This window comes from Tamandua tetradactyla, chromosome 12 (genome assembly GCF_023851605.1).
Source record: "Tamandua tetradactyla isolate mTamTet1 chromosome 12, mTamTet1.pri, whole genome shotgun sequence".
Lineage (NCBI taxonomy): Eukaryota > Metazoa > Chordata > Mammalia > Pilosa > Myrmecophagidae > Tamandua > Tamandua tetradactyla.
The window spans coordinates 53,770,333-53,793,727 of NC_135338.1; the positions used below are offsets into that span (position 1 = coordinate 53,770,333).

The 23,395-nt window shown below is 41.1% G+C and overlaps 1 long non-coding RNA gene across 2 annotated transcripts in view; it reads right to left on the reverse strand.

The window, feature by feature from the left end:
• The window catches only part of LOC143651509 (uncharacterized), an 81,006-nt gene extending 60,341 nt beyond the window's left edge, over positions 1–20,665 (reverse strand). Inside the window, exons 1-3 of one of the 2 annotated variants that reach the window (XR_013159999.1) lie at positions 20,519–20,665; positions 19,341–19,494; positions 17,274–17,625 (exon numbers count right to left, since the gene is read on the reverse strand). This is a non-coding gene — a long non-coding RNA (uncharacterized LOC143651509). Of the gene's footprint in view, positions 1–17,273; positions 17,626–19,340; positions 19,495–20,496 lie in introns of both variants that reach the window. The other variant, XR_013159998.1, reaches the window with a different exon arrangement.
• Positions 20,666–23,395: the final 2,730 nt, after the last annotated feature.

Genomic DNA, 23,395 nt, shown 5'->3' on the forward strand with positions numbered 1-23,395 from the left:
TACTCACATGGAAATATAATGAAATGTGATATCATCATCAGCATACAAAAAGAAAAGAAAAAGTACTATTGCTAATCCTGCTCAAACTCTTCCAAAAAATTGAGGAAAGAGAAACGCCACCTAATTCATTTGATGAAGCCAGCATCACTCTAATACCAAAACTTGGTAAAGATGCTAAAAGACAAGATAACTGCAAGCCAATCTCCCTAATGATATAGATGCAAGAATTCTCAAGAAAATTAAAAGAATTATCCACCATGACCAAGTGGAGTTTATGCCAGGAATACAAGGGTATTTCAATACAAGAAAATCAGTCAAGGAAGATGGCCGAATAGAGTAGCTCGAGATCAGCCTGCTCCATGGAAAAGTTAGAGAAGGGACAGGAGGGCGACTGAGGCAGTGATTCAGGAGTGCAGCTGACCTGGGAGAGCCTTCTGCACCACATGGGGCAGCCCTGGTTGCAGAGGCCGAGGAACTGAGAGGCAGAAAGCTGGAGCCTGGCACGGAGGTGCAGAGCCCGTGGGAGCGTACAGACAGGAGCCGGGGACTAGAAAGTAAGCCAGGTCATGTTCCTTGGGTAAGCTACCCTCACCAGCACAGCCTCATGACCGGCAACTCACCCCACACCCCACGCACTCGAACCCCATCACCAGGTCCCATTCCCTGCACTCCAGGCACCCCCACTCCAGCAGCCCCCAGCGCACGTACCTGCCCCCCACCCCCACCCCAAGTGCAGCCCAACCCACCTCTCCTGCACCCCTCCCAAGTACTACCTCCCCCTCCCTGTTCCCTGAAGGCTGTTGCCAGTGCATAAAGGCTGCAGGCACTAACCTCCATACCCAGGCTACCCTGGACCCCCGCCCATAGTGTCGCACAGCCAAACCCCACTCCCAAGCTCTGCGCATCAGTTTACGGCACTCCCAGGCCCAAGTATGTACACAGGCCACCAATCACATCATTCAACTCTGGAAAATCCTAGAACCACCCATGAGCATGTCCCTCAGCCACACTTGGCAACTCTGAGAAAGTGCTGACCTGTGCAGCCAGATCACATCTGCCCCCATCCACAAAAGCATAACACCAACCTGCTGCCACAGCTCTACTCATGCACACAAAGGGCCACATGCCTTAGACCAGTGTCCACCAGGCTTACATACTCCAGATCAATGCACCCACACAGCTATCCTCCCGGCTGCTGGGCATCCACGTTCACAAGCATTAGCGTAACATCCCCAACCTGCACCCATACCTGCCCTGAAACTAATTACCGCACTGAGCCCCCCACCCTATACCCTGCTGCCTGCTGTACAACCATCCCGCAAACACAAGGCCTTAGATTACTGAAAGAAATCAACTTCCAAAGTAAACCAATCAAGATATTTACATGTCACAGAAGATGACTAAGCGTATTACAATGCAGACAGATAAAGCCCTGCCTAATGACCAAATTAAAACACCAGAGGAGACACAGACGTTGGAACAACTAAACAAAGATGTTCATATAACTCTACTTAATAAAATAAGCGGGGTAGCAAATGAAATAAAGGAGATCAAGAAGACAGTAAAAGAGCATAAAAAGGAATTTGAAATAATAAACAGAAAAATAGCAGATATCATAGAGATTAAAGACACTGTTGACCAAATAAAAAAATATACTAGAGGCACACAACACCAGTTTTTTTGTGTGTGGGAATGTATAATAGTGCAGGCACTATGGAAGACTGTTTGGCGGTTCCTTAGGAAACTAAATATCGAGTGCCCTATGACCCAGCAATAGCACTACTTGGTATATACCCAGAAGAGCTGAAAGCTATGACACAGACAGACATTTGCACACCGATGTTCATGGCAGCATTATTCACAATTGCCAAAAGATGGAAACAAACCAAATGCCCATCAACAGACGAGTGGATCAACAAAATGTGGTATATACAAGCAATGGAATATTATGCAGCAGTAAGACAAAATGATGTCCTGAAGCACATGACAAGATGGATGAGCCTTGAGGACATAATGCTGAGTGAAATTAGCCAGGCACAAAAAGATAGATACTGTATGATTCCACTTTTATGACCAGCACAAAGGTATAATCAGGGGCTTATAATACAGAATACAGGAGACCTAGAAATACACAGAAGCTAGAGATGGGTAAACCATTAGATAATGAGGTTGAATTCCAATGTAAGGGAATAGATGGGAGTGAAGGTGGTTCTCTAGTGGGTCTATCAGTAATTTTACCATATTGAAGGTGAACAAGATTGAAAGGGGTTGTATAGACCTATGGGTCCCACTGATTCACACTAGAAATATGAATTAGTTCTCTCAAAAATTACTTCAAAGATATGATTCTTGTACAAAGAGTGTTTAAGTCCAGAGTACAGGGGGAAAACTGCTATTGCATACCATGAGCCACATTTGAAACAAAACCATCAGCACTACCACAGCGACAGCAGAGATAAATAATGGGGAGAGGGACAAGAGTAAAGAGAAGGTCTAGATTTCCTATTTGGTGAGGGTGTGTTTATCTGTTTTCTTTCTCTTGGGAACAATGAAATTATCTAAAATTGAGAGTTTTGATGGACTGTGGACTTTGGGCCCTCTACATGATGCCCGATGAATGCAGGTGGCTGAAGGATGCACTGATGGAGAAGTGGATTGGTGGACGATGGTGTGTACTTATGAAGGAAGGTTGTACTGCAACAAAAAGGAAGAATGTGATGAGGCATGCAACAATGTGAATGAACATGTGGGACGTTTGGTGAGACAAAATAAACCAGAAACAAAAGAACAAGAATGGTATGGTCACCTTTAGAAAATGCTTATAAGAAAACAGGGGCTTAGATTGTAAGCTTTTAGAGCAGACACATTAAGTCCAGAGTTGTGATTATTATTTCTGAATTTGAAATATTCAGAATATTATTTCTGTTTTATATATATAACCTGATATTTAGGGATAAGAGCAAAGCTGTACAGGTTGGGGTTAAAGTAATTCAGATTGTAGGGGTGAGGAAGACAGTGTCTATATTTTAGAACCACATACTCTTTGAGACCAATGGAAGAAAGTTTTATTTGATCTGGAACTGAAATCTTCTGTAGTACATAATCTAATTCAACTTATCTGTATAGCTCATTTGAACAACTGAAACTAGGGAGCACAGAATAAGAAAGAGGTCCTTTAATCCTGTATAGATTATTGTTTTGCCTGGATACATCCTAGAACATATTAAGCAGATAATCAAAAAGTATTGGCAAAGTCCCCTGAGGAGGGAAGAAAGACTATGAAACTATTAAACCTTACCATCAGGAAATCCTCTGATACTGTGTCAAACTTTAGGTACACCCAAATCAATAGGCCATGCCCTCGATCATGTGACTTACTCTTGTGAAGCTTATGTAGATAGCGGAGAAGCTTAGACTACCTATAGGCATGCCTAAGAGTTACTTCTGGAGGACCTCTTTTGTTGCTCAGATGTGGCCTCAGTCTCTCTAAGCCCAACTACTCAAGTGAAATCACAGCCGCCACACCCCCCCTCATGTGGGACAAGACATCCAGGGGTAAAAGTTTCCCTGGTGACATGGGAGATGACTCCCAGGGATGAATCCAGGCCTGACACTGTGGGATCAATTGTTCTATCTAACAAAAAGAGGGAAAAGAAGTGTAATTAATAAAGCATCAGTGGCAGAGAGATTTCAAATAGAGTCAAGAGGCTACTCTGGAGGTTGCTCTTACTCAAGCTTCAGTTAGTCCTTGCTACCTACCATAACCTGCCAACCCCCAACCAGGACCATTCCAGTCAATCCTGAAGAACACCTAGGGCAATATATTAAGATTCCACAAGGGTTCCATGCATTGGAGTAGCTTTCCAGAAACCTACAACTTCCAGATGGGTCCCTGGTCCAGATAAGTTATGAAACCTAGCCCAGCCTCTCCAGAACATGAGTTAGTTCCATCTCCCTACCCAATATTCGTGACAGACCCTTCTAATATGAGAAATTTAGAATTGCCATAGTCCAAACACCCCTAAAGAGAGGGATGGAAAGATCAAACATGATGGTGGAATTATACAGAGAAGATAGGATTTAACAAATGATATGAATACTGAATCATTAAATAGATATTTCTTTTAGTGTCCAGTATTTTAGAGCAGCTAGAAGTAAAAAATTAAAATTGTGAAATTGTAATCCATATCAAACTGATGTATGTTCTACAACTAATTGTGGTGCTGTGCTTTGAAATTTACAGCTTTTTTGTATATATATTATTTTTCACAAAAAAAAAGAATGGAAAAAAAAGCTGTGGATTTAACAAATGAGTATGACTACTGAATTATTATTTTATTTCTTTTAGTCTCCAGTGTCTTGGAGCAGCAAGAAGGAAAAACCTAAAATTGTGGAACTATAACCCATACCAAACTCGGAAATCTGTTCTACAGCTAATTGTTGTGGTATGCTTTGAAATTTATTGCTTTTTGTATATATGTTATTTTGTACAATTAAAAAAACACAAAAAACTAGTGGGTCTCACACACACACACACAAATGTATATGACTGCTGAATCATTATATCGATATTTCATTTAGTCTCCAGTAGCTAGAAGGAAAAGCCTAAAATTGTGGAACTGTAACCCATACCGAACTCTGAAGTCTGTTCTATAATGCCTTGCTACAAAGTACTTTGAAATATATTGCTTTTTTGTTTATATGTTATATTTCACAATAAAAAGTGTTTTTTAAAAAAATCAGTCCATGAAATTCAGCACACTAAGAAATCAAAATGGGAAAATCACATAATCATCTCGATTGATGCTGAAAAAGCATTTGACAAAATTCAGCATCCATTTCTGATAAAAACATTTCAAAAGGTAGGAATTGAAGGTAATTTCCTCAGTATGATAAAGGGCATACCTGAAAAACCCATAGCCAGCATCATACTTGATGGTGAGAGACTGAAAGCCATCGCCCCTGAAATTAGAAATGAGATAAGGATGCCCTCTGTCACCACTATTATTCAACATTGTACTAGAAGTTCTAGCTAGAGTAATCAGGCAGGGAAAACAAAAAAAAAGGCATCCAGATCAGAAAGTAAGAAGTAAAACATTATTATTTGAAGTGATATGATACTGTTCTAGTCTACAACCTGCAAGAATGCAACATACAAGAGATGGATTGGCTTTTAATTAAAGGATTTTTTTTAGCTAAAAATGCATAGTTCTTCAGAGGAAAGGCAGCTAACTTTCAACTGAGGTTCTTTCTTACATGGGAAGGCATAGGGCAATCTCTGCTGGCCTTCTCTCCAGGCCTCTGGGTTCCAACAACTTTCCCCAGGGTGATTCCTTTCTGCATCTCCAAAGGCCTGGGCTGAGCTGCAGGGCTGAGATGAGGTATGCTGAGCTACTTGGGCTGTGCTATGTTGAGCTCTCTCATCTAAGCACCAGCCAATTAAATCAAACATCATTCATTGCAGCAGGCACACCTCCTAGCTGGCTGCAGATGTAATCAGGAACAGATGAGGTTCACATGATATTGGCTCATGTCTACAGCACTAGATATAGGCACCTTCACCTGGCCAAGCTGACACCTGAATCTAACTACCACAGATACTATACTTAGAAAATCCTGAGAAATCTACCAGCTTCTTGAGCTTATTAACAAATTCAGCAAAGTGGCGGGATGTAAGATTAATGGGCAAAAATAAGTAATGTTTCTATACAGCAGCAATGATCTATCTGAGGAGACAAGAAAGGAAAAAATTCCATCCAAAATAGCAACTGAAAGAATCAAGTATCTACGAATAAACTTAACTAAGGATGTAAAGTACCTGTACACAGAAAACTATATAACATTGAAAAAAGAAATCAAAGAATATCAAAATAGGTGGAAAGATGCTCTTTGTTCATGGATAGGAAGGTTAAATATACTTAAGATGCCAATTCTACCCAAATTGATTTGCAGAGTCAACACAATACCAATAAAAATTTCAACAACCTACTTCAAAGACTTGGAAAAACTAGTTATCAAATTCATTCGGAAGGGAAAGAAACCTCAAATAGCTAAAAACATACTAAAAAAAGAAGAATGAAGTGGAAGTATTAACAGTTCCTGACTGTAAAGATTATTATAAAGCCATGGTGGTCAAAACAGCATGGTACTGGCACAAAGATAAAAGTATTGACCAATGGAATTGATTTGAGACCATGGAAATAAACCACCAAATCTATGGTCAACTGATCTTTGACAAGACCTTCGAATCCACTGAACTTGGACAAGATAGTCTTTTCAATAAATAGGCATGGGAGAACTGGATATCAATAGCCAAAAGAATTAAAGAGGACACTTACCTTACACCCTATGTAAAAAAACGAACTCAAAGTGGATCAAAGACTTAAATATAAGAGCCAGTACCATAAAACTCCAAGACAGAAAATATAGGGAAATATCTTCAAAACCTAGTCAAAGGAGGTAGCTTCCAAAACCTTACACTCAAAGCAGAAGTAATGGAAGAAAAATAAATAAATTGGAAATCCTCAAAATCTAATGCTTTTATGCCTCAAAAGGCTTTGTCAAAAAGGGAAAGAGGCAGCCAACACAATGGGAGAAAATATTTGGAAATCATGTATTAGATAAAGGTTTGATATCCTGCATACATAAAAAAAATCAGCTTTCTCCGCCAGCAGCGCTCCCGCCGCCAGCCAGCCCTCCTCTCCCTCTTTCTCCACCGGCAGCGCTCCCGCCGCCAGCCAGCCCTCCTCTCCCTCTTTCTCCGCCGGCGGCGCTCCCGCCACCAGCCAGCCCTCCTCTCCCTCTTTCTCCGCCGGCAGCGCTCCCGCCACCATCTTGCCCTTCTCTTTCCCCTTCTGCTCTGGCGGCGCTCCATCCGCCATCTTATCCTTCCCTTTCTCCTCCTGCTCCGGCGGCTCTCCAACCACCATCGTGCCTTCTTCTGCCTTCACCGGCTCCTCCGCCACCGGCCTCAACAGCCTTGCCACCCTCACCTTTCCTCCTCCAGAACAGCTACTGGGGGAGTGGAGACGATACAGAGCAGCTCCCGGAGCCACAACGGAGATCAAAGGGACGGCGTACCCCATCCTAGAATGGCTGACTGTCTGGGAGAACCAGCTCCGGTGAGATCGCCGAGGGGTGCGGGCTTTCCCAGGTGGAACGGCAAGCGGCTGGAGTCCCTCCCTTCCTCCTTCCCAGGCCAGCTGGCAGAATTGGGCAGGCGGTCCCCTCAGGCCACGGCGGCTGGCGCCCCCACTATGCGAGGCCCCCCAGACCAACTGAGAGAGTTGGGTCGGAAATCCCCTGACGACGGAGAACGGTGACCGGGGGGGTTCCCTTCCAAACACATGACTCCCTGGTCCGGCTGGGAATGGTGCACTCTCCCGGACTGCGGCGGCTGGTGCCCTCCCACCACACTTGGTGCCCGGGGCCAACTAGGAAATTCGGTCCGGCGCTCTCCCAGGCTGCGGCAGCCGGCGACCCTCCCCGTGTTCAGACCCCCGGGCCGGCTGGCACTCTTCCAAGCTGCTACGGCTGGCGAACCTCCCCCACGGCGAGAGTTTTCCAAAGTTAAAGGACCCACACCACCTTTTACTGGTGGAACCCGCAGACAAACGCGTGCCACAAGCGCCACCTACTGGGCAGGATAAGAAAAACAGAACCCAGAGATTTCACAGAAAAATCTTTCAATCTGTGGGGTCCAACACCCAGGGAAACTGACTAAATGCCCAGACGCCAGCAGAAGATAACAGATCACGCTCAGAAAATTGAAAATATGGCCCAGTCAAAGGAACAAACCAATAGTTCAAATGAGATACAGGAGCTGAAACAACTAATGCTGAATATACGAACAGAAATGGAAAACCTCTTCAAAAGCGAAATTGATAAATTGAGGGAGGACATGAAGAAGACATGGGCTGAACAAAAAGAAGAAATAGAAAAACTGAAAAAACAAATCACAGAACTTATGGAAGTGAAGGATAAAGTAGAAAAGATGGAAAAAACAATGGATACCTACAATGATAGATTTAAAGAGACAGAAGATAGAATTAGTGATTTGGAGGATGGAACATCTGAATTCCAAAAACAAACAGAAACTATCGGGAAAAGAATGGAAAAATTTGAACAGGGTATCAGGGAACTCAAGGACAATATGAACCGCACAAATATACGTGTTGTGGGTGTCCCAGAAGGAGAAGAGAAGGGAAAAGGAGGAGAAAAACTAATGGAAGAAATTATCACTGAAAACTTCCCAACTCTTATGATAAACCTAAAATTACAGATCCAAGAAGTACAGCACACCCCAAAGAGATTAGACCCAAATAGGCGTTCTCCAAGACACTTACTAGTTAGAATGTCAGAGGTTAAAGAGAAAGAAAGGATCTTGAAAGCAGCAAGAGAAAAACAATCCATCACATACAAGGGAAACCCAATAAGACTATGTGTAGATTTCTCAGCAGAAACCATGGAGGCTAGAAGACAGTGGGATGATATATTTAATTTACTAAAAGAGAAAAACTGCCAACCAAGACTCCCATATCCAGCAAAACTGTCCTTCAAAAATGAGGGAGAAATTAAAACATTCTCAGACAAAAAGTCACTGAGAGAATTTGTGACCAAGAGACCAGCTCTGCAAGAAATACTAAAGGGAGCACTAGAGTCAGATACAAAAAGACCAAAGAGAGAGGTATGGAGAAGAGTGTAGAAAGAAGGAAAGTCAGATATGATATATATAATACAAAAGCCAAAATGGTAGAGGAAAATATTATCCAAACAGTAATAACACTAAATGTTAATGGACTGAATTCCCCAATCAAAAGACATAGATTGGCAGAATGGATTAAAAAACAGGATCCTTCTATATGCTGTCTACAGGAAACACATCTTAGACCCAAAGATAAACATAGGTTGAAAGTGAAAGGTTGGGAAAAGATATTTCATGCAAATAACAACCAGAAAAGAGCAGGAGTGGCTATACTAATATCCAACAAATTAGGCTTCAAATGTAAAACAGCTAAGAGACAAAGAAGGAGACTATATACTAATAAAAGGAACAATTCAACAAGAAGATATAACAATCATAAATATTTACGCACCGAACCAGAATGCCCCAAAATACATAAGGAATACACTGCAAACACTGAAAAGGGAAATAGACACATATACCATAATAGTTGGAGACTTCAATTCCCCACTCTCATCAATGGACAGAACATCTAGACAGAGGATCAATAAAGAAATAGAGAATCTGAATATTACTATAAATGAGCTAGACTTAACAGACATTTATAGGACATTACATCCTACAACAGCAGGATACACCTTTTTCTCAAGTGCTCATGGATCATTCTCAAAGATAGACCATATGCTGGGTCACAAAGCAAGTCTTAACAAATTTAAAAAGATTGAAATCATACACAACACTTTCTCGGATCATAAAGGAATGAAGTTGGAAATCAATAATAGGCAGAGTGCCAGAAAATCCACAAATACGTGGAGGCTCAACAACACACTCTTAAACAACGAGTGGGTCAAAGAAGAAATTGCAAGAGAAATTAGTAAATACCTCGAGGTGAATGAAAATGAAAACACAACATATTAAAACTTATGGGACGCAGCAAAAGCAGTGCTAAGAGGGAAATTTATTGCCCTAAATGCTTATATCAGAAAAGAAGAATAGGCAAAAATTCGAGAATTAACTTTCCACTTGGAAGAACTGGAGAAAGAACAGCAAACTAACCCCAAAGCAAGCAAAAGGAAAGAAATAACAAAGATCAGAGCAGAAATAAATGAAATTGAAAACATGAAAACAATAGAGAAAATCAATAAGACCAGAAGTTGGTTCTATGAGAAAATCAATAAGATTGATGGGCCCTTAGCAAGATTGACAAAAAGAAGAAGAGAGAGGATGCAAATAAATAAGATCAGAAATAGAAGAGGAGACATAATCACTGACCTCACAGAAATAAAGGAGGTAATAACAGGATGCTATGAACAACTTTACGCTAATAAATACAACAATTTAGATTAAATGGACGGGTTCCCAGAAAGACATGAACAACCAACTTTGACTCAAGAAGAAATAGATGACCTCAACAAACCAATCACAAGTAAAGAAATTGAATTAGTCATTCAAAAGCTTCCTAAAAAGAAAAGTCCAGGACCAGACGGCTTCACATGTGAATTCTATCAAACATTCCAGAAAGAATTAGTACCAACTCTCCTCAAACTCTTCAAAAAAATCAAAGTGGAGGGAAAACTACCTAATTCATTCTATGAAGCCAACATCACCCTCATACCAAAACCAGGCAAAGATATTACAAAAAAAGAAAAATACAGACCAATCTCTCTAATGAATATAGATGCAAAAATCCTCAATAAAATTCTAGCAAATCTTATCCAACAACACATTAAAAGAATTATACATCATGACCAAGTAGGATTCATCCCAGGTATGCAAGGATGGTTCAACATAAGAAAATCAATTAATGTAATACACCATATCAACAAATCAAAGCAGAAAAATCACATGATCATCTCAATTGATGCAGAGAAAGCATTTGACAAGATTGAACATCCTTTCCTGTTGAAAACACTTCAAAAGATAGGAATACAACGGAACTTCCTTAAAATGATAGAGGGAATATATGAAAAACCCACAGCTAATATCATCCTCAATGGGGAAAAATTGAAAACTTTCCCCCTAAGATCAGGAACAAGACAAGGATGTCCACTATCACCACTATTATTCAACATTGTGTTGGAGGTTCTAGCCAGAGCAATTAGACAAGAAAAAGAAATACAAGGCATCAAAATTGGAAAGGAAGAAGTAAAACTATCACTGTTTGCAGACGATATGATACTATACGTCGAAACCCCGGAAAAATCCACAACAAAACTACTAGAGCTAATAAATGAGTACAGCAAAGTAGCAGGTTACAAGATCAACATTCAAAAATCTGTAGCATTTCTATACACTAGTAATGAACAAGCTGAGGGGGAAATCAAGAAACGAATCCCATTTACAATTGCAACTAAAAGAATAAAATACCTAGGAATAAATTTAACTAAAGAGACAAAAAACCTATACAAAGAAAACTACAAAAAACTGTTAAAAGAAATCACAGAAGACCTAAATAGATGGAAGGGCATACCGTGTTCATGGATTGGAAGACTAAATATAGTTAAGATGTCAATCCTACCTAAATTGATTTACAGATTCAATGCAATTCCAATCAAAATCCCAACAACTTATTCTTCAGAAATAGAAAAACCAATAAGCAAATTTATCTGGAAGGGCAGGTTGCCCCGAATTGCTAAAAACATCTTGAGGAAAAAAAACAAAGCTGGAGGTCTCGCACTGCCTGACTTTAAGGCATATTATGAAGCCACAGTGGTCAAAACAGCATGGTATTGGCATAAAGATAGATATATCGACCAATGGAATCGAATAGAGTGTTCAGATATAGACCCTCTCATCTATGGACATTTGGTCTTTGATAAGGCAGTCAAGCCAACTCACCTGGGACAGAACAGTCTCTTCAATAAATGGTGCCTAGAGAACTGGATATCCATATGCAAAAGAATGAAAGAGGACCCATATCTCACACCCTATACAAAAGTTAACTCAAAATGGATTAAAGATCTAAACATTAGGTCTAAGACCATAAAACAGCTAGAGGAAAATGTTGGGAGATATCTTATGAAACCTACAATTGGAGGCGGTTTTATGGACCTTAAACCTAAAGCAAGAGCACTGAAGAAGGAAATAAATAAATGGGAGCTCCTCAAAATTAAACACTTTGTGCATCAAAGAATTTCATCAAGAAAGTAGAAAGACAGCCTACACAATGGGAGACAATATTTGGAAATGACATATCAGATAAAGGTCTAGTATCCAGAATTTATAAAGAGATTGTTCAACTCAACAACAGAAAGACAGCCAACCCAGTTACAAAATGGGAAAAAGACTTGAACAGACACCTATCAGAAGAGGAAATACAAATGGCCAAAAGGCACATGAAGAGATGCTCAATGTCCCTGGCCATTAGAGAAATGCAAATCAAAACCACAATGAGATATCATCTCACACCCACCAGAATGGCCATTATCAACAAAACAGAAAATGACAAGTGCTGGAGAGGATGCGGAGAAAGAGGCACACTTATCCACTGTTGGTGGGAATGTCAAATGGTGCAACCACTGTGGAAGGCAGTTTGGCGGTTCCTCAAAAAGCTGAATATAGAATTGCCATACGACCCAGCAATACCATTGCTGGGTATCTACTCAAAGGACTTAAGGGCAAAGACACAAACAGACATTTGCACACCAATGTTTATAGCAGCGTTATTTACAATTGCAAAGAGATGGAAACAGCCAAAATGTCCATCAACAGACGAGTGGCTAAACAAACTGTGGTATATACATACGATGGAATATTATGCAGCTTTAAGACAGGATAAACTTATGAAGCATGTAATAACATGGATGGACCTAGAGAACATTATGCTGAGTGAGTCTAGCCAAAAACTAAAAGACAAATACTGTATGGTCCCACTGATGTGAACTGACATTCGAGAATAAACTTGTAATATGTCATTGGTAACAGAGTCCAGCAGGAGTTAGAAACAGGGTAAGATAATGGGTAATTGGAGCTGAAGGGATACAGACTGTGCAGCAGGACTAGATACAAAAACTCTAAAATGGACAACACAATAATACCTAATTGTAAAGTAATCATGTTAAAACACTGAATGAAGCTGCATCTGAGCTAAAAAAAAAAAAAGTCAATATAAAATTACCATATAACTTAACAATCCCACTTCTAGGTATATACCCCCAAAAATTGAAAGCAGGGACTCGAACAGATACTTGCACACTGATGTTCATAGTGGCATTATTCACAATTGCCAAAAGATGGAAGGAATCTAAGGGTCCATCAGAAGAAGAATGGATAAACAAAATATGGCATATATACATATAATATATATATATACATTATATATATATAATGAAATATTTTTCAGTTGTAAAAAGGAATAAAGTTCTGACACACGTGACAAAATGGATGAACTTTGAAGAAATCGTATTCAGTGAAATAAGACACACACAAAATAGCAAATATTTCTTCACAGTTAATGAAATAATTAGAATAAGTGAACCCATAGTCTCAGAAACTAGAATACAGGTTACCAGAGGCTGGGATGGGGCTGGTGAATGGGGAGCTAATGCTTAATTGGTATAGAATTTCTGTTGGGGTGATGGAAAAGCTTTGGTAATGGATGGTGGTGATCTTAGCACTACATTGTAATGTAAATAACTCTGGTGAATTATAAATTTGGATGTGGTTAGAAGGGGACAATTTAGGGTTGTGTGTATGTTACTAGAATAAAAAATTTTTAAAAACTAGAGGACTGCACAATACAAACAGTGAATCCTAAGGTAACTATGAACTACTGTTACTAGTATGTAATAATATTGTTTCATCAATTGCAACAAAGTTATCACACTAATGCAAAGTGTTAATAATTGGGAAAATTAAGTGTGTGGGGTATACAGAAATCCTGTAATAATTGGGAAAATTAAGTGTGTGGGGTATACAGAAATCCTGTAGTTTGCATAATTTTTCTGTAAATCTATAACTGCTCTAATAAACAATATAAAAAAACTATAAAGTGTGACAGCTGGCGATAAGTACTATGAAAAACGAAGAAGCAGGGAGGTTAGTAGGGCTTGCTATCAGTGGGGCTGAAGCTGGTGTTTTAAATAGGGTGACCACCAAAGGCCTCTTGTAGAAGAAAATGACTGTAGCTTTGCACTAAGTTTTGAAATTGTTAATGCGAATCTTCCAAATTCGTTTTTCTTTTTCAGGATGTTTTTGACTATACAGGGCCCCTTGCTCTTTCATATGAATTTGGTGATAGGTTTTCCATTTATACAAAGAAGTCTGTTGGAATTTTGACCAAGATTGCACTGAATCTATAAATCATTTTGGGTAGTATTGACATCTTATCAAAATTAAGTTTTCCCATCCATGAACACTGGAGGTCTTTTTATTTACTTAATTCTTTTTCAATTTCTTTCAGCAATGTCCTGTAGTTGTCAGTGTATTAGTCCTTTACATGCTTGGTTAAATTTATTCCTAGATATTTGATTCTTTTAGTTGCTATTATAAATGGAATTTTTTTCTTGATTTTCTTTTAAATTATTCATTGCTGGTATACAGAAACACCACTGATTTTATTTTTAGAAACATTCCTGATTTTTGTATGTTGACTTTGTACCCTGCAACTTTGCTCAGTTTATTAGCCTGGTAGCTTTCATGTAGAGTCTTCTGGATTTTCTATATATAGCATCATGTCATCTGCAAATAGGGAAAGTTTTACTTCTTCTTTTCAATTTGGATACCTTTTTCTTTTTCTTGCCTGATTGCTTTGGCTAGAACTTTCAGTACACAATTAAATAACACTGGTGAAAACAGGCATCCTTGTCTTGCTCCTGATCTTGGGCAAAAGCTTTCAGTCTTTCGCTGTTGAGTATGATGTTAGCTCTGAGTTCTTCTATGCTGTGGCTTTTATCATGCTGAGGAAGTTCACCAGAGCTATTTTTTTTAGCTTTTTTTTATTAATTAAAGAAAAAATTAACAAACAAAACATTAAGATATCATTCCATTCTACATATACAATCAGTAATTCTTAATATCATCACATAGTTGCATATTCATCATTTCTTAGTACATTTGCATCGATTTAGAATGAGAAATAAAAAGACAACAGAAAAAGAAATAAAATGATAATAGAGAAAAAAAGACTATAAATACCATACCCCTTGCCCCTCGCTTTCATTTACCACTAGCATTTCAAACTGAATTTATTTCAACATTTGTTCCCCCTATTATTTATTTTTATTCCATATGTTCTACTCTTCTGTTGATATAGTAGCTAAAAGGAGCATCAGACATAAGGTTTTCACATTCACAGAGTCTCATTGTGAAAGCTATATCATTGTTCAATCATCATCAAGAAATATGGCTACTGGAACACAGCACTACATTTTCAGGCAATTCCCTCCATCATCTTGAACAACAAGGTGATATCTACTTAATGTGTAAGAATAACCTCCAGGATAACCTCTCAACTCTGTTTGGAATCTCTCAGCCATTGACACTTTGTCTCATTTTACTCTTCCCCCTTTTGGTCGAGAAGTTTCTCTCAATTCCTTGATGTTAATTCTCAGCTCATTCTAGGGTTTTTCTCAGTCCCTTGATGCTGAGTCTCAGTTCATTCCAGGTTCTTTGTCCCACATTGCCAGGAAGGTCCACACCCCTGGGAGTCATGTCCCACGCAGAGAGGGGGAGGGTGGTGAGACTGCTCGTCGTAGTTGGCTGGAGAGAGAGGCCACATCTGAACAACAAAAGAGGCTCTCTTGGGGGTGACTCTTAGGCCTAAATTTTAAGTAGACTTGACCTATCCTTTATGGGGTTAAGTTTCATGTGAACAAACCCCAAGACTGGGGGCTCAGCCTATAGCTTTGGTTGTCCACACTGCTTGTGAGAATATCCAGAATTCAACTTGGGAAAGTTGAATTTCTCCCCACTCTCACCATTCCCCGAAGGGGGCTTGCAAATACTTTTCCAGTCACTGATCAAATCCACCAGAGCTATTTTTAAAATATCATTTGAAGACAGTGCTGTAGGAAAGATCAGGGACTATGGATCAGATAAGTTGAAATGCCAGCTCCAACTCTGGCTGTTTTCCCTTGGCCAAGTCACCAAATGATCGGATCCTCAGTTTCTGCATCTATGAAATGGGGATAATCACAGTGCCCAGCTCTAGAGTTGAATGAGAAAACATATGTAAAAGTTCCAAACATTCCTGACAGTGAAGGTGACTTTATTATGACTCTTTTAAGTTTTATATTCCTAAGGGGAAGGACAGGGAATTTGACCCTTACAAAGCAAGTAGGGTGAAGTGGCTGAGGCAAGACTAGACTAGAGCGGACTCGTTCCATTTCCGGCGGGCTCCTGCCGCAGTGGGCAGCAACTCAATTCCAGGAGCCTCTTGGCTCTCTCTTCTCTCTCCTAGGCTTCTCCTACCACCTTTTTAGGCCTTGGGGCATCTTATCCTGATGGAAGCCAGGGCCTCCTTATGGGTCTTTGCTCCATCCCCATCCCTTCCTCTGTCATTCTTACACTTCATAGAGGAAGAGTTGCTAAATTATATATTTATTTCTCTTCCTCTCCTGCTCAAAATCCTTTGATGGCCCCTGATGTTCAAAGGTGAGCCCTGAAGGTGTGACACCCCCCTGCCCCAAGGAGCCGCACCAGCCTCCAAGGCTGGAGGGGAAGGAAACAGTCTTTAGTTAAACTCCACTTGACCTCTCAGATCTGCTCCTTCCAACCATCTCCCCACCTGCCTCCCTTTTTTTATATAAGAAACATTTTCTTTCACCAAACAAAATTTAGAAAAGTTTGAACTGCAAAGAATATCATGAACAAAACTAGGTTAAAATGACATAACAAAACATGAAATAAACAAATGCAAAATGTCAGCTCCATAAACGGAATCACTGAAATCTAGGATTAAACTTACAAAATACGAATAAGTATAGCTTGGCATGTTGTCATTGTTTTGGTGTCTTTGTGGGGTTTTTCTTTTCTTTATAAAACTGAATCAACATTTACCAAGATAAATATTAGGTTTCTTTTACAGATTTCTCGTCACACCTCATAGCATGTAGAAATAGATTTAATATTTCAAGTATCTTCACTTGGTCATGTCAAACTTCAATGATGGTGAAACTATCTATTCATTTAAAATACAATACTTACGTGATCTAATTCCAGGGGGTCCATTAAAATGCAAATAGTGTATTCATATGAATTATATTACAACCATCTGTATTCTGGAACCCTCTCTTAAGAGTCATAATTTTATAAAGCTTCAATAAGAGAAGATACAGATTTAATTAAGTAACAGAAGTTAAACTAAGAATATATCAAGCAGACTGACTTATATATATATTTATTTCTTGCAAGGGCAGGCACCAGGAATGGAACCCGGGTCTCTAACATGGCAGGCAAGAACTCTGCCTGCTGAGCCACCATGGCCTGCCCTAGCAGACTAACTTTTTTTTTCTGAATTAAACAGTTTATATTCTAAAACACGCAAAAAAAAAAAAATCTGTACCAATTAAATACAACCAAGTTGAAAAGAATATAAATTACATTCTTTTCTCTTTTTAAAACAGACAATAGTAAAATACTACAGACTCACTTTTAAAGGGAGAAAAACTGCATCAGATGTCCTACTGTCCCATTCCTTCAGGAAGTGGCTGCTGTAGACCTGAATCAAACTCACATGTCACAGTGGATCCCCCTCACGCTCTGCTCTCTTTCTCTCTTGGGACCTGACAACTCAGGTTTCCCAGGCCGTCTTGAGCCTGTGTTCTGCACTCCTTGTGAAAATGCTGCGTGCAAAAGAGCCACTTGGAAAACACCGGATTTTAAACTCTGATCAAGTTGATTATCATCTGTTATGATCACTTCATTTCTTAGCTTAGGGAACTTCCATACCTCCCCTTTGACAACATATTACTGATGGGAGTGGATCCTATACGTCAGCTACCCTGAAGCAGAAAAAGAAACTATGATCAATAAACTCTGCAGGTTAACACCTCCCAATTCCAAACCCAATCTTGAAGAATAGTGTGAGAGTCAGTTCTGATGAAGCTCCAACTGCCCTTCACATCTCTGCAGTCCTAGACCCTGATACAGCACAACAGGTTCTCAATAAAACTTTGCTGAGCCACTGACATCACTTTGGAAGGGATGCTTTGAATGATTGAGTCTCATTGCCACTTCTCTGGGTGGTCAGAGCAGGGTTTTGGGCTGGAGGAAGCTGAAGCTGAGGTGGCTCTGGTGGAACAAGTTGCAGAGAGGTGTTCAAGAAGGGGGAGGCTGTTGTTTGCTCTGGCCTCAACCCTGAGCCCTCCTCACAGGTTGCCTGGCAACCATTTTCACTTTATCACCGGTTGACTTTGAAAATAAAAATCAATTTCCTTTATGACGTTAGCCAGAGGGCCATATTAACCCCCAAGGTTAAGCAGTCCAATTTTATTGCTCAAAGATTTATGAACCAGGATGTACATAGAGCATTGTTTATAATAGGAAAGGTTTTTCTGGGGGGGTGGAGCCTAAATGTCTGTTGGAGGGTTGTGATTAAATCAAGGACTTTCTCACCGCAGAATACTCTGCAGCTAATAAGAACGATGATGAGATCTAGATACATTAATAATCTCACAATGTACATGCAAAAAACCAAACAGGTTACGGAACAATATGTTAAGCCTATTGTTTTTATTTAATAAAAAGTATGTGTGCGTGTTAATGAAAACATTCTTGAAGGATACAAAAGAGCCTTTCCTGGACACCAGTAGTGAGCTCCCCTGTCCCTGGTCTCTGGGAGTGTTCAGGTTGAAGCTGGATGCTGAGGCAGGGGTCCCTGTTGCAATTAGAAGCTGGGCTCGATGCCTTCTAAGACCCAGAAATTGGGGAAGTTTGAACCAGTTCACTGTGAGGGCTGGAGAAGCAGGGAATGGGCAACAGAGTGAGACCAGTTGGAGGTGACAAAGGGCCCACCTCTGTGGCTGGCTCCTCTTCCCACCCTCTCTCTCCAAGCTGCTCTTCTCTCCCTTTGTGCTCTATACCCTGGCTCCGGGTGGTCACCTTCATGCCCACCTGGACGCTAACAATGCCTGACTCCATGCTGGATCACGTCACTCCCCTGCCTGCCCAAGACCCTTCGTGGGCTTCCTTTTGCCTACAAGGAAAGGATGCAAGGTCCTTTAAACCTAGACCCAGCCCAAGTCCTCCATGCTTTGCATATGCCTTTGCCTTTGCATAAGGGCTCTTCTCTCCACAGTGCCACCCCTCCCTTGTCTACAAGATAAACTCCTGTTTCTTCTTTAAGACGCCACCCAAAGATCACCATCATGGTGAATCCTTCCCTAATATCTCCAGGCACTCTATCCTCTGTGCTTCCACAGGACTCCTCACCCTCCACGGCTATTGTTATTGATATCTTGGTGTCCCACTCTCAGCCTGTGAGACCTGCCAGGATAGGCAGCTTATCCAACCAGCTCCTGCACAGGAGTCCTGGTGGGTGGATGGGGAGATGGGTGGGCGGATGGAAAATGGGTGAATGGATGGATGGGTGGTGGCATCATTCCCTTCAATATACAAATACATAATTTCTCCCATCTTATAAGAAAGTCCACATTCCCTTTGTCCCACCCCGTCCTTCCTTTTATAGCAAAGCTGCTCAAAGGGCTGCCTACTGTACCACAGTCTCCATGTCCTCTCCTCTTCTCCCATGCTTTCTTGCAGCCACTCCAATCAGGTTTTCATCAGTCCACCAAAACTGCACTTGAAAAAGTTGTCAATGACCTCCTGTATTACTCAGAGTTCTTCAGGGAAACAGAACCAACAGGATCTAGCTGTAAATATGAGATTTATAAAAATTTCTCATGCAACCATGGGGATGGAAGAGTCCAAAATCCATAGGGCAAATTCTGAAGCTGGCAGCTCCAGTGATAGGTCTGGACAAATCCGCAGGAGAGGCTCACTGACCGAAGAAGCAGTGAAAGAGTCTCTCTTCTTCCTTAAAAGCCTTCAACTAATTGGATTATCTCAGTGTGGGAGACACGCCTTAATTTTGGCTATAATCTCCACAGATGTCTTAATACCACAGCCTTCTGGTTTATCAACCAGACACGAAATATCCTTGCAGCAACAGTGAGGCCAGTGCTTGTCTGACCAGAAAACTTGGCATATTCATTTGGCCAAGTTGACACCAGGACCTAAACATCACAGTCAGACACAAAGGGACAGATATTTTATGATTCCACTTATTTGAAATAACAAGAATATGCAGCCTCACAGAAATAGAAAGTAGATTAGAGTTTACCAGGGGAGAAGGGAGGCAGAAGGGGAGTTAATGCTTAGTGAGTTCAGAGTTTTCTCCTTTGGGTGATGGAAAAGTTTTGGTAAGGTACTGGTGTTGGTAGCACAACATTGCGAATGCAATTTTTAATGAATTGTACACTGAGAGGTGGCTAAAATGGGAAGTTGTTTGTTTTATTTATGTTACCACAATAAGGAAGAGTAACCCTGACCCCTGGACTCTTGTTTTATGAATAGCTCTGGCATATGTCCCATCTTATGTTAGTCCAACCCCTCTGGCCCATAGCTTGTCATCACTTATGATATCCTTGTCAAAGAAGGGAACTGAAGAATCCACCACAGTTACAGTAATAGCTCCAAGATTCCCAATACCATGTCTTCTGTACCCAAGGGGAAAGTAAGAAGGGGATAAGCCCAATGCCATGGTATTGAGGTTGGGCTGGTAGGCTAGAGGCTTTTCCTAGGATTGTCTGGCCCTATAGTTCTGGGGGATGGGTTGGGGCAGGCACCCACAAGGGTGGGGGTGACAGGGATACTTCCCTTCTGGATGGAACTCACTTAAGCAGAGGAGTTGAGGTGAGCTTTTCTCTTCAGGATAATGGGGATGCCAGGAAGGTGTAGAGTCATCAGGTGATTTAGAGTTTGCACCCCTCACAGTAGCCCCCAGTGATCCTTGCCTTCTGGTATTCATGCCCCTGCATAGTTTTCTTCTATGATGGGCAAGGCTTATCCATTCTGACACTGCAGAAATGATGGTGCTTTCTGAGACTAGGTCATAAAAGGCATTGTGGCTTCTTCCTTGTTCTCTGGATCGTTCACTCTGGCAGAAACCAACTGCCTTGTCATGAGGACACTCCAGAACCCTGAGGAGAATCCATGTGGTGAGGAAGTGAGGCCCCTGGCCAACAGCCAGCACCAATTTCCAGCCACATGAGTGAGTCACCTTGGAAGTGATCTAGCCCCAGGCAAACCAACATCTTGACTGAATTCTCATGAGAGACCCTTAGCCAGGCCTCTCAGCGCAGTCACTCCTGGATCCTAACCCTCAGAAACTCTAAAATACTAAATGTTTATTGCGGTTTTAAGTCACTAAGTTTTGAGTTAACCATTAACACCCACAGTAGATAACTAACACAGTCAGGGCAACTGCTGTAGCCTGAGGACTAGAAGTGTCTGGGTGATGTTGGAAAAATCTTCAAATCAAACAAAGATTTCACAGTAGAACTCAAGAATCACACCCAAGAGCCATTAGCCTTAGGGCATGTGTTTAGTTTCATGGCTAATTAAAAACAAATACCATGCAATGAGTTGGCTAAAATGTTGGGAATTTATTAACCCATTGTTCTGAGGCTAAGAGAAGTCCAAAATCAAGGCATCATTGAGGTGATGCTTTCTCCTAGAAGACTGTACCATTCTGCGACTGGCTGCTGGTGATCTTTGGTCCTTGGCTTTTCTGTCACATGGCAAAGCACATGGTGGCCTCTCCTGGCTTCTTGATTCAATTGACTTCCAGCTTCTGGTTGCTCCCTATATGGCTTTCTCTCTGTGTGTTTGAATTTCATTCTGCTTATAAAGGGCTACAATAACAGGATTAAGAAGTATTTTTATTCAGTTGGGCCACACCTTAACTCAAGTAACCTTGTCAAAGTGTCCTATTTACAAGGGTTCACACCCAGAGTGATCGATTAAGCTTATGGACATGGAACATGGGTAGTTCTGGAGTACATAGCTCCAAGCCACCACAGCATGTATCAGAGAGAATTCCTTCAGCTACAAGGAACAGAAACCTAGCTCAAATTAGTATAAGCAAATTAAAAAAGAGAGGATATCCCATTATTAGATTGTGTAACTTGGAAGGATGTTGGAGTTAGCCTTAGGCATGACAAGATCCAGGTTTACACAATTCAGGACAGGACACCTGGGGAGTGCTAGGATGTAAGTGAGGGTCCAACCAGCCTTGGGACTCTGAATAGCAACACTAGTGTCAGGGACTTATCTTCAGGGCCAGGAGAGCACTGAGTCCCAATCTCCCTCTGGGCTTGTCTCCCACTCAACCCTAACATCTTGGTACTCCTCATGCTTTTGTTCTCCACCCCCACTCTCCTCACTCCACTACCTCTCCTTTTCCATCAGTGTCTCTTGAGTGCTCGCCCTGCACCCCTGGAGCTCTACCTAGCCACTGTTCCCTGATTTTCACCATGACAACATTGTTCTCATCTCCCCCAAGCTTACTGCTCCCCTTCTGGATTGCAGCAATGGAAATGTCCTCATCCACTTGACCACCTGACCTTGAACCTACACTTCATCTCCACTTCTCCTTACCACCATCCTCACACCCAACTATACTATTCCCAGCCCACCCTCTGAATAATGCCTTGAAATTAACTGCAATTTTGATGAATTCCAATCTTGGGTGGGGCCAACATAAGGGCTACCACAGCCCACAGTTTGGGGTGATGGGTGTGTATTGGTGGGGGTGGGGGGAGGGGAGTGATTCCCTTTCTGTGGATAATTTTTTCTTTTGTTTTTCTGCTCAGCTCAGCTCAGCAGCTACCCACCTCCAACCTCCTCAGCTAATTAATCACCCACTTTCTGTCAGCCCTGATTAGATTCACCTGAACCACCACTTTGAGCACTGGGAAGTCTGACTCTACTCCAATTAAGAGAGGAAGTGGCTGCCTCAGGGACATAGAAGGGGTTTAGGGCAGAGGAAGAAGGGATGGGCAGAGCTGTTGCAGGGAAGGGATAGGCAGGAGAAAATCACCGACCATTGCTCATCTGCCTCCTTGGAACTTTCATCCCTTGGAAGCCACTCAGGACAAAGTTCAATCATTCAATAAATATTTGGTGAGTACCTACTGTGTACCTGCCCTGTTTTTTGCATGGCAGTAAACAAACAACATTCCTGTCCTGACCTCATGAGACTGACATTCTAAACAGATAAACAGAAAATACCCTGCCAGGTAGTGATAACTGCTGTGATGAAAACTAACACCTAAACCCGTCCTCCCTGTTAAAGTTCCCTGAGTTTTTGTTGTTTTGTTTTGTTTTAATATTTTTATTAATAAAGCAACATGCAAACACACAAACATTCTTAACATACAAACATTCCATACATGGTATACAATCAGTGGCTCACAATATCATCACATAGTTGTGTATTCATTGCCATGATCATTTTTTTGAATATTTGCATCACTCCAGAAAAAGAAATGAAAAAGAAAAAACTCATACATACCATACCCCTCACCCCTCCCTCCATTGAGTTTTGAAGCCAGTTCTCATGCATCTCTCCCAATTCTTCTCCATAGGCCAAAGCTCCCCACCCTTCCCTCTTCCACTTATCATATGGCAATCCTTCATTATGAGATAAAGAATGTCATCTACTTAGTACGGTGCTGAGCCTGACACTCATCTGTTGGTCTTATTATTTTT